Below are 19,752 nucleotides of genomic sequence, written 5' to 3' on the forward strand. Positions count from 1 at the left end.
GACTGAGTTGTACACTTTTCCAGTTTTTATGCGTGCAAAATGCTTTTCAGAGCGAGAAAAGCATGTTTTGACCCACAATGTGTTTTTGACCCTAACACGTGAATTATGCTCAAAACCAACGCTCTCCACTTCCAAATGGTGCGCCATGGCATAAATAACCCTATTTGAGCTCAGTTACACGTTTGCATTGAAAGTGACTGAGTTATTCACTTTTCCAGTTTATATGCGTGCAAAATGCTTTTCAGAGCGAGAGAATCACTTTTTGACCAAAAAGGTGTTTTTGACCCTGACACGTGAATTGTGCTCAAAACAACTGCTCTTCACTTCCAAATGGTGCGCAATGGCATAAATAACCCTATTTAAGCTCAGTTACACGTTTGCATTGAAAGTGACTGAGTTGTACACTTTTCCAGTTTTTATGCCTGCAAAATGATTTTCAGAGCGAGAAAAGCATGTTTTGACCCACAATGTGTTTTTGACCCTAACACGTGAATTATGCTCAAAACCAACGCTCTCCACTTCCAAATGGTGCGCAATGGCATAAATAACCCTATTTAAGCTCAGTTACACGTTTGCATTGAAAGTGACTGAGTTGTTCACTTTTCCAGTTTTTATGCGTGCAAAATGCTTTTCAGAGCGAGAAAAGCATGTTTTGACCCACAATGTGTTTTTGACCCTAACACGTGAATTATGCTCAAAACCAACGCTCTCCACTTCCAAATGGTGCGCCATGGCATAAATAACCCTATTTAAGCTCAGTTACACGTTTGCATTGAAAGTGACTGAGTTATTCACTTTTCCAGTTTATATGCGTGCAAAATGCTTTTCAGAGCGAGAGAATCACTTTTTGACCAAAAAGGTGTTTTTGACCCTGACACGTGAATTGTGCTCAAAACAACTGCTCTTCACTTCCAAATGGTGCGCAATGGCATAAATAACCCTATTTAAGCTCAGTTACACGTTTGCATTGAAAGGGACTGAGTTATCAACTTTTCCAGTTTTTATGCGTGCAAAATGCTTTTCAGAGCGAGAAAAGCATGTTTTGACCCACAATGTGTTTTTGACCCTAACACGTGAATTATGCTCAAAACTAATGCTCTCCACTTCCAAATGGTGTGCAATGGCATAAATAACCCTATTTAAGCTCAGTTACACGTTTGCATTGAAAGGGACTGAGTTTTCAACTTTTCCAGTTTTTATGCGTGCAAAATGCTTTTCAGAGCGAGAAAAGCATGTTTTGACCCACAATGTGTTTTTGACCCTGACACGTGAATTATGCTCAAAACCAACGCTCTCCACTTCCAAATGGGGCGCGATGGCATAAATAACCCTATTTAAGCTTAGTTACACGCTTGCATTGAAAGGGACTGAGTTATCAACTTTTCCAGTTTTTATGCGTGCAAAATGCTTTTCAGAGCGAGAAAAGCATGTTTTGACCCACAGTGTTTTTGACCCTAACACGTGAATTATGCTCAAAACTAATGCTCTCCACTTCCAAATGGTGTGCAATGGCATAAATAACCCTATTTAAGCTTAGTTACACGTTTGCATTGAAAGGGACTGAGTTATCAACTTTTCCAGTTCTTATGCGTGCAAAATGCTTTTCAGAGCGAGAGAATCACTTTTTGACCAAAAATGTGTTTTTGACCCTAACACGTGAATTTTGCTCAAAACAAATGCTCTCCACTTCCAAATGGTGCGCAATGGCATAAATAACCCTATTTAAGCTCAGTTACACGTTTGCATTGAAAGTGACTGAGTTATTCACTTTTCCAGTTTTTATGCGTGCAAAATGCTTTTCAGAGCGAGAAAAGCATGTTTTGACCCACAATGTGTTTTTGACCCTAACACGTGAATTATGCTCAAAACCAACGCTCTCCACTTCCAAATGGTGCGCGATGGCATAACTAACCCTATTTAAGCTTAGTTACACGCTTGCATTGAAAGGGACTGAGTTATCAATTTTCCAGTTTTTATGCGTGCAAAATGCTTTTCAGAGGGAGAAAAGCATGTTTTGACCCACAATGTGTTTTTGACCCTGACACGTGAATTGTGCTCAAAACCAATGCTCTCCACTTCCAAATGGTGCGCAATGGCATAAATAACCCTATTTAAGCTCAGTTACACGTTTGCATTGAAAGTGACTGAGTTATTCACTTTTCCAGTTTTTATGCGTGCAAAATGCTTTTCAGAGCGAGAAAAGCATGTTTTGACCCACAATGTGTTTTTGACCCTAACACGTGAATTATGCTCAAAACTAATGCTCTCCACTTCCAAATGGTGTGCAATGGCATAAATAACCCTATTTAAGCTTAGTTACACGTTTGCATTGAAAGGGACTGAGTTATCAACTTTTCCAGTTTTTATGCGTGCAAAATGCTTTTCAGAGCGAGAGAATCACTTTTTGACCAAAAATGTGTTTTTGACCCTAACACGTGAATTTTGCTCAAAACAAATGCTCTCCACTTCCAAATGGTGCGCAATGGCATAAATAACCCTATTTAAGCTCAGTTACACGTTTGCATTGAAAGTGACTGAGTTATTCACTTTTCCAGTTTTTATGCGTGCAAAATGCTTTTCAGAGCGAGAAAAGCATGTTTTGACCCACAATGTGTTTTTGACCCTAACGCGTGAATTATGCTCAAAACCAACGCTCTCCACTTCCAAATGGTGCGCGATAGCATAACTAACCCTATTTAAGCTTAGTTACACGCTTGCATTGAATGGGACTGAGTTATCAACTTTTCCAGTTTTTATGCGTGCAAAATGCTTTTCAGAGCGAGAAAAGCATGTTTTGACCCACAATGTGTTTTTGACCCTGACACGTGAATTGTGCTCAAAACCAATGCTCTCCACTTCCAAATGGTGCGCAATGGCATAAATAACCCTATTTAAGCTCAGTTACACGTTTGCATTGAAAGTGACTGAGTTATTCACTTTTCCAGTTTTTATGCGTGCAAAATGCTTTTCAGAGCGAGAAAAGCATGTTTTGACCCACAATGTGTTTTTGACCCTAACACGTGAATTATGCTCAAAACCAACGCTCTCCACTTCCAAATGGTGCGCGATGGCATAAATAACCCTATTTAAGCTTAGTTACACGTTTGCATTGAAAGGGACTGAGTTATCAACTTTTCCAGTTTTTATGCGTGCAAAATGCTTTTCAGAGCGAGAAAAGCATGTTTTGACCCACAATGTGTTTTTGACCCTAACACGTGAATTATGCTCAAAACTAATGCTCTCCACTTCCAAATGGTGTGCAATGGCATAAATAACCCTATTTAAGCTTAGTTACACGTTTGCATTGAAAGGGACTGAGTTATCAACTTTTCCAGTTTTTATGCGTGCAAAATGCTTTTCAGAGCGAGAGAATCACTTTTTGACCAAAAATGTGTTTTTGACCCTGACACGTGAATTTTGCTCAAAACCAATGCTCTCCACTTCCAAATGGTGCGCAATGGCATAAATAACCCTATTTAAGCTCAGTTACACGTTTGCATTGAAAGTGACTGAGTTATTCACTTTTCCAGTTTTTATGCGTGCAAAATGCTTTTCAGAGCGAGAAAAGCATGTTTTGACCCACAATGTGTTTTTGACCCTAACACGTGAATTATGCTCAAAACCAACGCTCTCCACTTCCAAATGGTGCGCGATGGCATAACTAACCCTATTTAAGCTTAGTTACACGCTTGCATTGAAAGGGACTGAGTTATCAATTTTCCAGTTTTTATGCGTGCAAAATGCTTTTCAGAGGGAGAAAAGCATGTTTTGACCCACAATGTGTTTTTGACCCTGACACGTGAATTGTGCTCAAAACCAATGCTCTCCACTTCCAAATGGTGCGCAATGGCATAAATAACCCTATTTAAGCTCAGTTACACGTTTGCATTGAAAGTGACTGAGTTATTCACTTTTCCAGTTTTTATGCGTGCAAAATGCTTTTCAGAGCGAGAAAAGCATGTTTTGACCCACAATGTGTTTTTGACCCTAACACGTGAATTATGCTCAAAACTAATGCTCTCCACTTCCAAATGGTGTGCAATGGCATAAATAACCCTATTTAAGCTTAGTTACACGTTTGCATTGAAAGGGACTGAGTTATCAACTTTTCCAGTTTTTATGCGTGCAAAATGCTTTTCAGAGCGAGAGAATCACTTTTTGACCAAAAATGTGTTTTTGACCCTAACACGTGAATTTTGCTCAAAACAAATGCTCTCCACTTCCAAATGGTGCGCAATGGCATAAATAACCCTATTTAAGCTCAGTTACACGTTTGCATTGAAAGTGACTGAGTTATTCACTTTTCCAGTTTTTATGCGTGCAAAATGCTTTTCAGAGCGAGAAAAGCATGTTTTGACCCACAATGTGTTTTTGACCCTAACGCGTGAATTATGCTCAAAACCAACGCTCTCCACTTCCAAATGGTGCGCGATAGCATAACTAACCCTATTTAAGCTTAGTTACACGCTTGCATTGAATGGGACTGAGTTATCAACTTTTCCAGTTTTTATGCGTGCAAAATGCTTTTCAGAGCGAGAAAAGCATGTTTTGACCCACAATGTGTTTTTGACCCTGACACGTGAATTGTGCTCAAAACCAATGCTCTCCACTTCCAAATGGTGCGCAATGGCATAAATAACCCTATTTAAGCTCAGTTACACGTTTGCATTGAAAGTGACTGAGTTATTCACTTTTCCAGTTTTTATGCGTGCAAAATGCTTTTCAGAGCGAGAAAAGCATGTTTTGACCCACAATGTGTTTTTGACCCTAACACGTGAATTATGCTCAAAACCAACGCTCTCCACTTCCAAATGGTGCGCGATGGCATAAATAACCCTATTTAAGCTTAGTTACACGTTTGCATTGAAAGGGACTGAGTTATCAACTTTTCCAGTTTTTATGCGTGCAAAATGCTTTTCAGAGCGAGAAAAGCATGTTTTGACCCACAATGTGTTTTTGACCCTAACACGTGAATTATGCTCAAAACTAATGCTCTCCACTTCCAAATGGTGTGCAATGGCATAAATAACCCTATTTAAGCTTAGTTACACGTTTGCATTGAAAGGGACTGAGTTATCAACTTTTCCAGTTTTTATGCGTGCAAAATGCTTTTCAGAGCGAGAGAATCACTTTTTGACCAAAAATGTGTTTTTGACCCTGACACGTGAATTTTGCTCAAAACCAATGCTCTCCACTTCCAAATGGTGCGCAATGGCATAAATAACCCTATTTAAGCTCAGTTACACGTTTGCATTGAAAGTGACTGAGTTGTTCACTTTTCCAGTTTTTATGCCTGCAAAATGCTTTTCAGAGCGAGAAAAGCATGTTTTGACCCACAATGTGTTTTTGACATTGTGGGTCAAAACCACAATTTTTTTTTTTTTTTTTTAACATGTGAATTATGCTCAAAACCAACGCTCTCCACTTCCAAATGGTGCGCAATGGCATAAATAACCCTATTTGAGCTCAGTTACACGTTTGCATTGAAAGTGACTGAGTTGTTCACTTTTCCAGTTTTTATGCGTGCAAAATGCTTTTCAGAGCGAGAAAAGCATGTTTTGACCCACAATGTGTTTTTGACCCTAACACGTGAATTATGCTCAAAACCAACGCTCTCCACTTCCAAATGGTGCGCCATGGCATACATAACCCTATTTAAGCTCAGTTACACGTTTGCATTGAAAGTGACTGAGTTATTCACTTTTCCAGTTTATATGCGTGCAAAATGCTTTTCAGAGCGAGAGAATCACTTTTTGACCAAAAAGGTGTTTTTGACCCTGACACGTGAATTGTGCTCAAAACAACTGCTCTTCACTTCCAAATGGTGCGCAATGGCATAAATAACCCTATTTAAGCTCAGTTACACGTTTGCATTGAAAGTGACTGAGTTGTACACTTTTCCAGTTTTTATGCCTGCAAAATGATTTTCAGAGCGAGAAAAGCATGTTTTGACCCACAATGTGTTTTTGACCCTAACACGTGAATTATGCTCAAAACCAACGCTCTCCACTTCCAAATGGTGCGCAATGGCATAAATAACCCTATTTAAGCTCAGTTACACGTTTGCATTGAAAGTGACTGAGTTGTTCACTTTTCCAGTTTTTATGCGTGCAAAATGCTTTTCAGAGCGAGAAAAGCATGTTTTGACCCACAATGTGTTTTTGACCCTAACACGTGAATTATGCTCAAAACCAACGCTCTCCACTTCCAAATGGTGCGCCATGGCATAAATAACCCTATTTAAGCTCAGTTACACGTTTGCATTGAAAGTGACTGAGTTATTCACTTTTCCAGTTTTTATGCGTGCAAAATGCTTTTCAGAGCGAGAAAAGCATGTTTTGACCCACAATGTGTTTTTGACCCTAACACGTGAATTATGCTCAAAACCAACGCTCTCCACTTCCAAATGGTGCACGATGGCATAAATAACCCTATTTAAGCTTAGTTACACGTTTGCATTGAAAGGGACTGAGTTATCAACTTTTCCAGTTTTTATGCGTGCAAAATGCTTTTCAGAGCGAGAAAAGCATGTTTTGACCCACAATGTGTTTTTGACCCTAACACGTGAATTATGCTCAAAACTAATGCTCTCCACTTCCAAATGGTGTGCAATGGCATAAATAACCCTATTTAAGCTCAGTTACACGTTTGCATTGAAAGGGACTGAGTTTTCAACTTTTCCAGTTTTTATGCGTGCAAAATGCTTTTCAGAGCGAGAAAAGCATGTTTTGACCCACAATGTGTTTTTGACCCTGACACGTGAATTATGCTCAAAACCAACGCTCTCCACTTCCAAATGGGGCGCGATGGCATAAATAACCCTATTTAAGCTTAGTTACACGCTTGCATTGAAAGGGACTGAGTTATCAACTTTTCCAGTTTTTATGCGTGCAAAATGCTTTTCAGAGCGAGAAAAGCATGTTTTGACCCACAGTGTTTTTGACCCTAACACGTGAATTATGCTCAAAACTAATGCTCTCCACTTCCAAATGGTGTGCAATGGCATAAATAACCCTATTTAAGCTTAGTTACACGTTTGCATTGAAAGGGACTGAGTTATCAACTTTTCCAGTTCTTATGCGTGCAAAATGCTTTTCAGAGCGAGAGAATCACTTTTTGACCAAAAATGTGTTTTTGACCCTAACACGTGAATTTTGCTCAAAACAAATGCTCTCCACTTCCAAATGGTGCGCAATGGCATAAATAACCCTATTTAAGCTCAGTTACACGTTTGCATTGAAAGTGACTGAGTTATTCACTTTTCCAGTTTTTATGCGTGCAAAATGCTTTTCAGAGCGAGAAAAGCATGTTTTGACCCACAATGTGTTTTTGACCCTAACACGTGAATTATGCTCAAAACCAACGCTCTCCACTTCCAAATGGTGCGCGATGGCATAACTAACCCTATTTAAGCTTAGTTACACGCTTGCATTGAAAGGGACTGAGTTATCAATTTTCCAGTTTTTATGCGTGCAAAATGCTTTTCAGAGGGAGAAAAGCATGTTTTGACCCACAATGTGTTTTTGACCCTGACACGTGAATTGTGCTCAAAACCAATGCTCTCCACTTCCAAATGGTGCGCAATGGCATAAATAACCCTATTTAAGCTCAGTTACACGTTTGCATTGAAAGTGACTGAGTTATTCACTTTTCCAGTTTTTATGCGTGCAAAATGCTTTTCAGAGCGAGAAAAGCATGTTTTGACCCACAATGTGTTTTTGACCCTAACGCGTGAATTATGCTCAAAACCAACGCTCTCCACTTCCAAATGGTGCGCGATAGCATAACTAACCCTATTTAAGCTTAGTTACACGCTTGCATTGAATGGGACTGAGTTATCAACTTTTCCAGTTTTTATGCGTGCAAAATGCTTTTCAGAGCGAGAAAAGCATGTTTTGACCCAGAATGTGTTTTTGACCCTGACACGTGAATTGTGCTCAAAACCAATGCTCTCCACTTCCAAATGGTGCGCAATGGCATAAATAACCCTATTTAAGCTCAGTTACACGTTTGCATTGAAAGTGACTGAGTTATTCACTTTTCCAGTTTTTATGCGTGCAAAATGCTTTTCAGAGCGAGAAAAGCATGTTTTGACCCACAATGTGTTTTTGACCCTAACACGTGAATTATGCTCAAAACCAACGCTCTCCACTTCCAAATGGTGCGCGATGGCATAAATAACCCTATTTAAGCTTAGTTACACGTTTGCATTGAAAGGGACTGAGTTATCAACTTTTCCAGTTTTTATGCGTGCAAAATGCTTTTCAGAGCGAGAAAAGCATGTTTTGACCCACAATGTGTTTTTGACCCTAACACGTGAATTATGCTCAAAACTAATGCTCTCCACTTCCAAATGGTGTGCAATGGCATAAATAACCCTATTTAAGCTTAGTTACACGTTTGCATTGAAAGGGACTGAGTTATCAACTTTTCCAGTTTTTATGCGTGCAAAATGCTTTTCAGAGCGAGAGAATCACTTTTTGACCAAAAATGTGTTTTTGACCCTGACACGTGAATTTTGCTCAAAACCAATGCTCTCCACTTCCAAATGGTGCGCAATGGCATAAATAACCCTATTTAAGCTCAGTTACACGTTTGCATTGAAAGTGACTGAGTTATTCACTTTTCCAGTTTTTATGCGTGCAAAATGCTTTTCAGAGCGAGAAAAGCATGTTTTGACCCACAATGTGTTTTTGACCCTAACACGTGAATTATGCTCAAAACCAACGCTCTCCACTTCCAAATGGTGCGCGATGGCATAACTAACCCTATTTAAGCTTAGTTACACGCTTGCATTGAAAGGGACTGAGTTATCAATTTTCCAGTTTTTATGCGTGCAAAATGCTTTTCAGAGGGAGAAAAGCATGTTTTGACCCACAATGTGTTTTTGACCCTGACACGTGAATTGTGCTCAAAACCAATGCTCTCCACTTCCAAATGGTGCGCAATGGCATAAATAACCCTATTTAAGCTCAGTTACACGTTTGCATTGAAAGTGACTGAGTTATTCACTTTTCCAGTTTTTATGCGTGCAAAATGCTTTTCAGAGCGAGAAAAGCATGTTTTGACCCACAATGTGTTTTTGACCCTAACGCGTGAATTATGCTCAAAACCAACGCTCTCCACTTCCAAATGGTGCGCGATAGCATAACTAACCCTATTTAAGCTTAGTTACACGCTTGCATTGAATGGGACTGAGTTATCAACTTTTCCAGTTTTTATGCGTGCAAAATGCTTTTCAGAGCGAGAAAAGCATGTTTTGACCCACAATGTGTTTTTGACCCTGACACGTGAATTGTGCTCAAAACCAATGCTCTCCACTTCCAAATGGTGCGCAATGGCATAAATAACCCTATTTAAGCTCAGTTACACGTTTGCATTGAAAGTGACTGAGTTATTCACTTTTCCAGTTTTTATGCGTGCAAAATGCTTTTCAGAGCGAGAAAAGCATGTTTTGACCCACAATGTGTTTTTGACCCTAACACGTGAATTATGCTCAAAACCAACGCTCTCCACTTCCAAATGGTGCGCGATGGCATAAATAACCCTATTTAAGCTTAGTTACACGTTTGCATTGAAAGGGACTGAGTTATCAACTTTTCCAGTTTTTATGCGTGCAAAATGCTTTTCAGAGCGAGAAAAGCATGTTTTGACCCACAATGTGTTTTTGACCCTAACACGTGAATTATGCTCAAAACTAATGCTCTCCACTTCCAAATGGTGTGCAATGGCATAAATAACCCTATTTAAGCTTAGTTACACGTTTGCATTGAAAGGGACTGAGTTATCAACTTTTCCAGTTTTTATGCGTGCAAAATGCTTTTCAGAGCGAGAGAATCACTTTTTGACCAAAAATGTGTTTTTGACCCTGACACGTGAATTTTGCTCAAAACCAATGCTCTCCACTTCCAAATGGTGCGCAATGGCATAAATAACCCTATTTAAGCTCAGTTACACGTTTGCATTGAAAGTGACTGAGTTATTCACTTTTCCAGTTTTTATGCGTGCAAAATGCTTTTCAGGGCGAGAAAAGCATGTTTTGACCCACAATGTGTTTTTGACCCTAACACGTGAATTATGCTCAAAACCAACGCTCTCCACTTCCAAATGGTGCGCGATGGCATAACTAACCCTATTTAAGCTTAGTTACACGCTTGCATTGAAAGGGACTGAGTTATCAATTTTCCAGTTTTTATGCGTGCAAAATGCTTTTCAGAGGGAGAAAAGCATGTTTTGACCCACAATGTGTTTTTGACCCTGACACGTGAATTGTGCTCAAAACCAATGCTCTCCACTTCCAAATGGTGCGCAATGGCATAAATAACCCTATTTAAGCTCAGTTACACGTTTGCATTGAAAGGGACTGAGTTATCAACTTTTCCAGTTTTTATGCGTGCAAAATGCTTTTCAGAGCGAGAGAATCACTTTTTGACCAAAAATGTGTTTTTGACCCTGACACGTGAATTTTGCTCAAAACCAATGCTCTCCACTTCCAAATGGTGCGCAATGGCATAAATAACCCTATTTAAGCTCAGTTACACGTTTGCATTGAAAGTGACTGAGTTATTCACTTTTCCAGTTTTTATGCGTGCAAAATGCTTTTCAGGGCGAGAAAAGCATGTTTTGACCCACAATGTGTTTTTGACCCTAACACGTGAATTATGCTCAAAACCAACGCTCTCCACTTCCAAATGGTGCGCGATGGCATAACTAACCCTATTTAAGCTTAGTTACACGCTTGCATTGAAAGGGACTGAGTTATCAATTTTCCAGTTTTTATGCGTGCAAAATGCTTTTCAGAGGGAGAAAAGCATGTTTTGACCCACAATGTGTTTTTGACCCTGACACGTGAATTGTGCTCAAAACCAATGCTCTCCACTTCCAAATGGTGCGCAATGGCATAAATAACCCTATTTAAGCTCAGTTACACGTTTGCATTGAAAGTGACTGAGTTATTCACTTTTCCAGTTTTTATGCGTGCAAAATGCTTTTCAGAGCGAGAAAAGCATGTTTTGACCCACAATGTGTTTTTGACCCTAACACGTGAATTATGCTCAAAACTAATGCTCTCCACTTCCAAATGGTGTGCAATGGCATAAATAACCCTATTTAAGCTTAGTTACACGTTTGCATTGAAAGGGACTGAGTTATCAACTTTTCCAGTTTTTATGCGTGCAAAATGCTTTTCAGAGCGAGAGAATCACTTTTTGACCAAAAATGTGTTTTTGACCCTAACACGTGAATTTTGCTCAAAACAAATGCTCTCCACTTCCAAATGGTGCGCAATGGCATAAATAACCCTATTTAAGCTCAGTTACACGTTTGCATTGAAAGTGACTGAGTTATTCACTTTTCCAGTTTTTATGCGTGCAAAATGCTTTTCAGAGCGAGAAAAGCATGTTTTGACCCACAATGTGTTTTTGACCCTAACGCGTGAATTATGCTCAAAACCAACGCTCTCCACTTCCAAATGGTGCGCGATAGCATAACTAACCCTATTTAAGCTTAGTTACACGCTTGCATTGAATGGGACTGAGTTATCAACTTTTCCAGTTTTTATGCGTGCAAAATGCTTTTCAGAGCGAGAAAAGCATGTTTTGACCCACAATGTGTTTTTGACCCTGACACGTGAATTGTGCTCAAAACCAATGCTCTCCACTTCCAAATGGTGCGCAATGGCATAAATAACCCTATTTAAGCTCAGTTACACGTTTGCATTGAAAGTGACTGAGTTATTCACTTTTCCAGTTTTTATGCGTGCAAAATGCTTTTCAGAGCGAGAAAAGCATGTTTTGACCCACAATGTGTTTTTGACCCTAACACGTGAATTATGCTCAAAACCAACGCTCTCCACTTCCAAATGGTGCGCGATGGCATAAATAACCCTATTTAAGCTTAGTTACACGTTTGCATTGAAAGGGACTGAGTTATCAACTTTTCCAGTTTTTATGCGTGCAAAATGCTTTTCAGAGCGAGAATAGCATGTTTTGACCCACAATGTGTTTTTGACCCTAACACGTGAATTATGCTCAAAACTAATGCTCTCCACTTCCAAATGGTGTGCAATGGCATAAATAACCCTATTTAAGCTTAGTTACACGTTTGCATTGAAAGGGACTGAGTTATCAACTTTTCCAGTTTTTATGCGTGCAAAATGCTTTTCAGAGCGAGAGAATCACTTTTTGACCAAAAATGTGTTTTTGACCCTGACACGTGAATTTTGCTCAAAACCAATGCTCTCCACTTCCAAATGGTGCGCAATGGCATAAATAACCCTATTTAAGCTCAGTTACACGTTTGCATTGAAAGTGACTGAGTTATTCACTTTTCCAGTTTTTATGCGTGCAAAATGCTTTTCAGGGCGAGAAAAGCATGTTTTGACCCACAATGTGTTTTTGACCCTAACACGTGAATTATGCTCAAAACCAACGCTCTCCACTTCCAAATGGTGCGCGATGGCATAAATAACCCTATTTAAGCTTAGTTACACGTTTGCATTGAAAGGGACTGAGTTATCAACTTTTCCAGTTTTTATGAGTGCAAAATGCTTTTCAGAGCGAGAAAAGCATGTTTTGACCCACAATGTGTTTTTGACCCTAACACGTGAATTATGCTCAAAACTAATGCTCTCCACTTCCAAATGGTGTGCAATGGCATAAATAACCCTATTTAAGCTTAGTTACACGTTTGCATTGAAAGGGACTGAGTTATCAACTTTTCCAGTTTTTATGCGTGCAAAATGCTTTTCAGAGCGAGAGAATCACTTTTTGACCAAAAATGTGTTTTTGACCCTGACACGTGAATTTTGCTCAAAACAAATGCTCTCCACTTCCAAATGGTGCGCAATGGCATAAATAACCCTATTTAAGCTCAGTTACACGTTTGCATTGAAAGTGACTGAGTTATTCACTTTTCCAGTTTTTATGCGTGCAAAATGCTTTTCAGAGCGAGAAAAGCATGTTTTGACCTACAATGTGTTTTTGACCCTAACACGTGAATTATGCTCAAAACCAATGCTCTCTTCTTCCAAATGGTGCGCAATGGCATAAATAACCCTATTTAAGCTCAGTTACACGTTTGCATTGAAAGTGACTGAGTTATTCACTTTTCCAGTTTTTATGCGTGCAAAATGCTTTTCAGAGCGAGAAAAGCATGTTTTGACCCACAATGTGTTTTTGACCCTAACACGTGAATTATGCTCAAAACCAACGCTCTCCACTTCCAAATGGGGCGCGATGGCATAACTAACCCTATTTAAGCTTAGTTACACGTTTGCATTGAAAGGGACTGAGTTATCAACTTTTCCAGTTTTTATGCGTGCAAAATGCTTTTCAGAGCGAGAAAAGCATGTTTTGACCCACAATGTGCTTTTGACCCTGACACGTGAATTGTGCTCAAAACCAATGCTCTCCACTTCCAAATGGTGCGCAATGGCATAAATAACCCTATTTAAGCTCAGTTACACATTTGCATTGAAAGGGACTGAGTTATTCACTTTTCCAGTTTTTATGCGTGCAAAATGCTTTTCAGAGCGAGAAAAGCATGTTTTGACCCACAATGTGTTTTTGACCCTAACACGTGAATTATGCTCAAAACCAACGCTCTCCACTTCCAAATGGTGCACGATGGCATAAATAACCCTATTTAAGCTTAGTTACACGTTTGCATTGAAAGGGACTGAGTTATCAACTTTTCCAGTTTTTATGCGTGCAAAATGCTTTTCAGAGCGAGAAAAGCATGTTTTGACCCACAATGTGTTTTTGACCCTAACACGTGAATTATGCTCAAAACTAATGCTCTCCACTTCCAAATGGTGTGCAATGGCATAAATAACCCTATTTAAGCTCAGTTACACGTTTGCATTGAAAGGGACTGAGTTTTCAACTTTTCCAGTTTTTATGCGTGCAAAATGCTTTTCAGAGCGAGAAAAGCATGTTTTGACCCACAATGTGTTTTTGACCCTGACACGTGAATTATGCTCAAAACCAACGCTCTCCACTTCCAAATGGGGCGCGATGGCATAAATAACCCTATTTAAGCTTAGTTACACGCTTGCATTGAAAGGGACTGAGTTATCAACTTTTCCAGTTTTTATGCGTGCAAAATGCTTTTCAGAGCGAGAAAAGCATGTTTTGACCCACAGTGTTTTTGACCCTAACACGTGAATTATGCTCAAAACTAATGCTCTCCACTTCCAAATGGTGTGCAATGGCATAAATAACCCTATTTAAGCTTAGTTACACGTTTGCATTGAAAGGGACTGAGTTATTCACTTTTCCAGTTTTTATGCGTGCAAAATTCTTTTCAGAGCGAGAAAAGCATTTTTTGACCTACAATGTGTTTTTGACCCTAACACGTGAATTATGCTCAAAACCAATGCTCTCCACTTCCAAACGGTGCGCAATGGCATAAATAACCCTATTTAAGCTCAGTTACACGTTTGCATTGAAAGGGACTGAGTTTTCAACTTTTCCAGTTTTTATGCGTGCAAAATGCTTTTCAGAGCGAGAAAAGCATGTTTTGACCCACAATGTGTTTTTGACCCTGACACGTGAATTATGCTCAAAACCAACGCTCTCCACTTCCAAATGGGGCGCGATGGCATAAATAACCCTATTTAAGCTTAGTTACACGCTTGCATTGAAAGGGACTGAGTTATCAACTTTTCCAGTTTTTATGCGTGCAAAATGCTTTTCAGAGCGAGAAAAGCATGTTTTGACCCACAGTGTTTTTGACCCTAACACGTGAATTATGCTCAAAACCAACGCTCTCCACTTCCAAATGGTGTGGCATAAATAACCCTATTTAAGCTTAGTTACACGTTCGCATTGAAAGGGACTGAGTTATCAACTTTTCCTGTTTTAATGCGTGCAAAATGCTTTTCAGAGCGAGAGAATTTCATTGATGCACCAATGAAAGATTGGAGCATGAGTTAGAAACCAATAGCAGGAACGATGAAGAAGAAAGTCGTTGCGAACGACTGCGTTACCGGAGTAAGAGATAATTAATAAGCCTTACCATGGGCAAAAGCGCTGGTATTTGTAACCTCTTCTTTAAGTTTTACCTTAACATATCGCGTTGGTAAGGTTGGTCTGAAGCGCTCGTAGAACCTTCTTAGCTCTACTTGATTCAGCTCCTGCAGTCTCCGCCACTGTACAGTAACCTTTACAAATCCCTGTTGCGCATGTTCATTCCAAGTTCGCGTCCGTAGCCAATTGAGACCAAATGAAACAACATGTTTGAATTGAGGATATTGTCACAGCTGTTCTTTATTTTGGGCCGTGGGTATAGCAGGCAAGGTCAGCCCGACTCGCTTCCAATAATTTCAAAAACTCGCAACTTCAAACAATTATTTTATTTATTTTACAATTCAAAAATGAACAAATCTGTCTTCTAAATTAAGGAAATAATACTGGGAAATTAATAAACCATTATAAGCAATGAGTGAACTTAATAAGCGATCAAAATACTTTTTTCAACCATCGCCTCTTTCCCTTGACATTTAGTTTTCACCTTAAATATGCAACAGATGTAATTAAGGCAACCTGGTCATACAGGAATCCGTGAAATGAGTTGGTCTACGTCCCGTATAGTAGCCTATATTTTAATTTAACATCTTTAATGGTGAACCATTCTTAGTCTGGCCCCTCACCTGAGACCACTCTGCCATGGGAGACCCTACCAGGAGCACATGGCTCCAGACAACACAGCCCTCAGGTTCACAGGGACACGCAAACCTCTCCACCACGATAAGGTGACGGTTCCAGGAGAGGAGAATGGTTCACCAAGACCCCAATGACCCCAAGACCCCAATGAACATTCAAGAAAGAGGAAGAGAGACCCTGCCCGGAAGAAGCCCGGGGCCCCCATCTGGAGCCAGGCCCAGACGGAGGGCTCGCCGGCGAGCGCCTGGTGGCCGGGTTTGCCACGGAGCCCGGCCGGGCACAGCCCGGAAAAGCTACGTGGCACCCCCTCCCTCTTCGTCCTGTGGGCCCACCACCTGCAGGGAGACCCGCTGGGGTCGGGTGCGCTGTCACATGGGTGGCAGTGAAAGTCGGGGGTCCCGACGGACCAGACCCGAGCGGCAGAAGCTGGCTCTGGGGACATGGAACGTCACCTCACTGTGGAGAAAGGAACCGGAGCTTGTGAGGGAGGTGGAGCGCTACCAGTTAGATCTGGTGGGGCTTACCTCTACGCACAGTCTCAGCTCTGGTACCGTACTCCTGGATAGGGGTTGGACTCTATTCTTCTCTGGAGTTGCCCAGGGCGTGAGGTGCCGGGCGGGTGTGGGGATACTCATAAATCCCCGGCTGAGCGCAGCGGTGTTGGAGTTTACCCCGGTGGACGAGAGGGTCGCCTCCCTACGCCTAAGGGGGGTGGGGGGGAAAACTCTGACTGTTGTTTGTGCGTATGCACCAAACAGCAGTTCAGAGTACTCTGCCTTCTTGGAGACCCTGAATGGAGTCCTGTATGGGGCTCCAGTAGGGGACTCCGTAGTTCTGCTGGGAGACTTCAACGCCCACGTGGGCAACGATGGAGACACCTGGAGAGGCGTGGTGGGGAGGAACAGCCTCCCTGATCTAAATTCGAGTGGTCGTTTGTTACTTGACTTCTGTGCTAGTCATGGATTGTCCATAACGAACACCATGTTCGAACATAAGGGTGCTCATAAGTGTACCTGGTACCAGAGTACCCTAGGCCGAAGATCAATGATCGATTTCGTGATCGTGTCAGCTGATCTGAGGCCTTATGTTTTGGACACTCGGGTGAAGAGAGGGGCGGAACTGTCAACCGACCACCATCTGGTGGTGAGTTGGATCAGGGAATGGGGGAAGAGGCTGGACAGACCTGGTAAGCCCAAACGGGTAGTGCGGGTGAATTGGGAACGTCTGGAGGAGGCCCCCATCCTAGAGATCTTCAACTCACACCTCCGGCGGAGCTTTTCTAGCATCCCTGTGGAGGTTGGGGACATTGAGCCGGAGTGGGCGGTGTTCAAAGCCTCCATTGCTGAAGCTGCGGCGGCGAGCTGTGGCCTCAGGGTCTTAGGCGGTAACCCTCGGACACCGTGGTGGACACCGGTGGTCAGGGAAGCCGTCCGACTGAAGAAGGAGGCCTTCCGGGGTATGTTATCCCGGAGGACTCCTGACGCAGTTGCAGGGTACCGGCGGGCTCGAAGGGCTGCAGCCGCTGCCGTGTCGGAGGCTAAGCAGCGGGTGTGGGAGAAGTTCAGAGAGGACATGGAGAAGGACTTTCGGTCGGCACCAAAGTGTTTCTGGAAGACCATCCGACACCTCAGAAGGGGGAAACGGGGAAACATCCAAGCTGTGTACAGTGAGGATGGGACTCTGTTGACCTCGACTGAGGAGGTAGTCGAACGTTGGAAGGAACACTTTGAGGAACTCCTGAATCCGACTAACACGTCCTCTATGATGGAGGTAGAGCTCGAGGTTGATGGTGTTTCGTCGTCAATTTCCCTGGTGGAAGTCACTGAGGTAGTTAAACATCTCCGCAGTGGCAAAGCCCCAGGGATTGATGAGATCCAGCCAGAAATGCTAAAAGCTCTGGGTGTTGAGGGGCTGTCTTGGTAGACACGCCTATTTAACATTGCGTGGGAGTCTGGTACAATGCCAAAGGAGTGGCAAACCGGGGTGGTGGTTCCCCTGTTCAAAAAGGGGGACCAGAGAGTGTGTGCCAATTACCGGGGTATCACACTTCTCAGCCTCCCTGGGAAAGTCTACTCTAAGGTGCTGGAAAGGAGGGTTCGGCCGATTGTCGAACCTCAGATTGAAGAGGAACAATGCGGTTTTCGCCCTGGACGTGGAACTACGGATCAGCTCTTCACTCTCGCAAGGATCCTGGAGGGGGCCTGGGAGTATGCCCATCCGGTCTACATGTGTTTTGTGGATTTGGAGAAGGCATATGACCGGGTCCCCCGGGAGAAACTGTGGGAGGTGCTGCAGGAGTATGGGGTAAGGGGTTCACTCCTCAGGGCCATCCAATCTCTGTACTCCCAAAGCGAGAGCTGTGTCCGTGTTTTCGGCAGCCAGTCAGTTCCGTTCCCGGTGGGTGTTGGCCTCCGCCAGGGCTGCGCCTTGTCACCAATCCTGTTTGTGATATTCATGGACAGGATATCGAGGTGCAGTCGTGGTGGGGAGGGGTTGCAGTTCGGTGATCTGAGGATCTCATCACTGCTCTTTGCAGATGATGTGGTCCTGATGGAATCATCGGCCTGTGACCTTCAGCACTCACTGGATCGGCTGGCGGCCGAGTGTGAAGCGGCTGGGATGAGGATCAGCACCACTAAATCTGAGGCCATGACTCTTAGCAGGAAACCGGTGGATTGCCTTCTCCGGGTAGGAAATGAGTCCTTAGCCCAAGTGAAGGAGTTTAAGTACCTTGGGGTCTTGTTCGCGAGTGAGGGTACGATGGAGCGTGAGATTGGCTGGAGAATCGGAGCAGCAGGGGCGGTATTGCGTTCGCTTTACCGCACTGTTGTGACGAAAAGAGAGCTGAGCCGCGAGGCAAAGCTCTCGATCTACCGGTCGACCTTCGTTCCTACCCTCACCTATGGTCATGAGGGATGGGTGATGACCGAAAGGACGAGATCGCGGATACAAGCGGCCGAGATGAGTTTTCTCAGGAGGGTGGCTGGTTTCTCCCTTAGGGATAGGGTGAGAAGTTCAGTCATCCGGGAGGAACTCGGATTAGAGCCGCTGCTCCTTTGCTTAGAAAGGAGTCAGTTGAGGTGGTTCGGGCATCTGGTAAGGATGCCCACTGGACGCCTCCCTTGGGAGGTGTTCCAGGCACGACCAGTGGGGAGGAGACCCCGGGGAAGACCCAGGACTAGGTGGAGAGATTATATCTCAACACTGGCCTGGGAACGCCTCGGGATCCCCCCGTCAGAGCTGGTCAATGTGGCCCGGGAAAGGGAAGTCTGGGGCCCCCTGCTTGAGCTGCTGCCCCCGCGACCCGACCCCGGATAAGCGGATGAGGATGAGGATGAGGATCTTTAATGGTTAGAGACTGCACGGGGATGGACAATGGATAATGAGTGTTCTTTAATTAAATTACAATGCCACATATGGCAGACACCTTCAGATATGAGAGACCCTCTCAGATTTTTGACTTTGTTGCCTTTATGGGAGCCAGTCCTCACTTTATAGGAGTTTGGCTCCCTCTGGCTCCCACGTAATTCAAACACAGATCGGTCCAGTTGGGCCGCCTCTCTGTCCCGGTCGTCCCACATTTCTTGCTGTATTCAGTTATCTAGGACCCTCAGACGTTCCCTTTCCTCCATCCTGCGGTCCAGTTCTGCCAACTGTTCGGTCGCTTCAGCCGCTGACCCAGTGGGTGCCCTCTTTGTCCTATACGGTCGTACATTACTGCGTCTTTCGCAGTGCCCTTCATATGTGCGATCACCGCACTGTCGGCCCTCAAAGTAAGCAGCTGAAAAACCTCTTCGTCTTTCCAGGCCATTCTCGTTTTGAGTCGTATGTCTCCTTGCCTCTCCTATATTTGCAGCCTGCTCCTGCCGTGTTTTTTGTTCCCGCTATAGGGCGTGTTCCCGCTATAGGGCGTGTTCCCGCCGTAGTGACGCTTGAAAGCGTCATCAACATGCCTACTAAAGTGAAGTGCGAAATGCCGACATTCTACTGCTCATTCACATATAAGGTAATTAGCATTTCCTCCGGAGAACATACTACCTAGGGTAGTATTTTTTCAGGAGGTCCAACGTCAGGATATGTCATTCAC

The sequence above is a fragment of the Micromesistius poutassou genome (genome assembly GCF_964030765.1).
Source record: "Micromesistius poutassou genome assembly, chromosome: 4".
In the NCBI taxonomy this organism is placed as follows: Eukaryota; Metazoa; Chordata; class Actinopteri; order Gadiformes; family Gadidae; genus Micromesistius; species Micromesistius poutassou.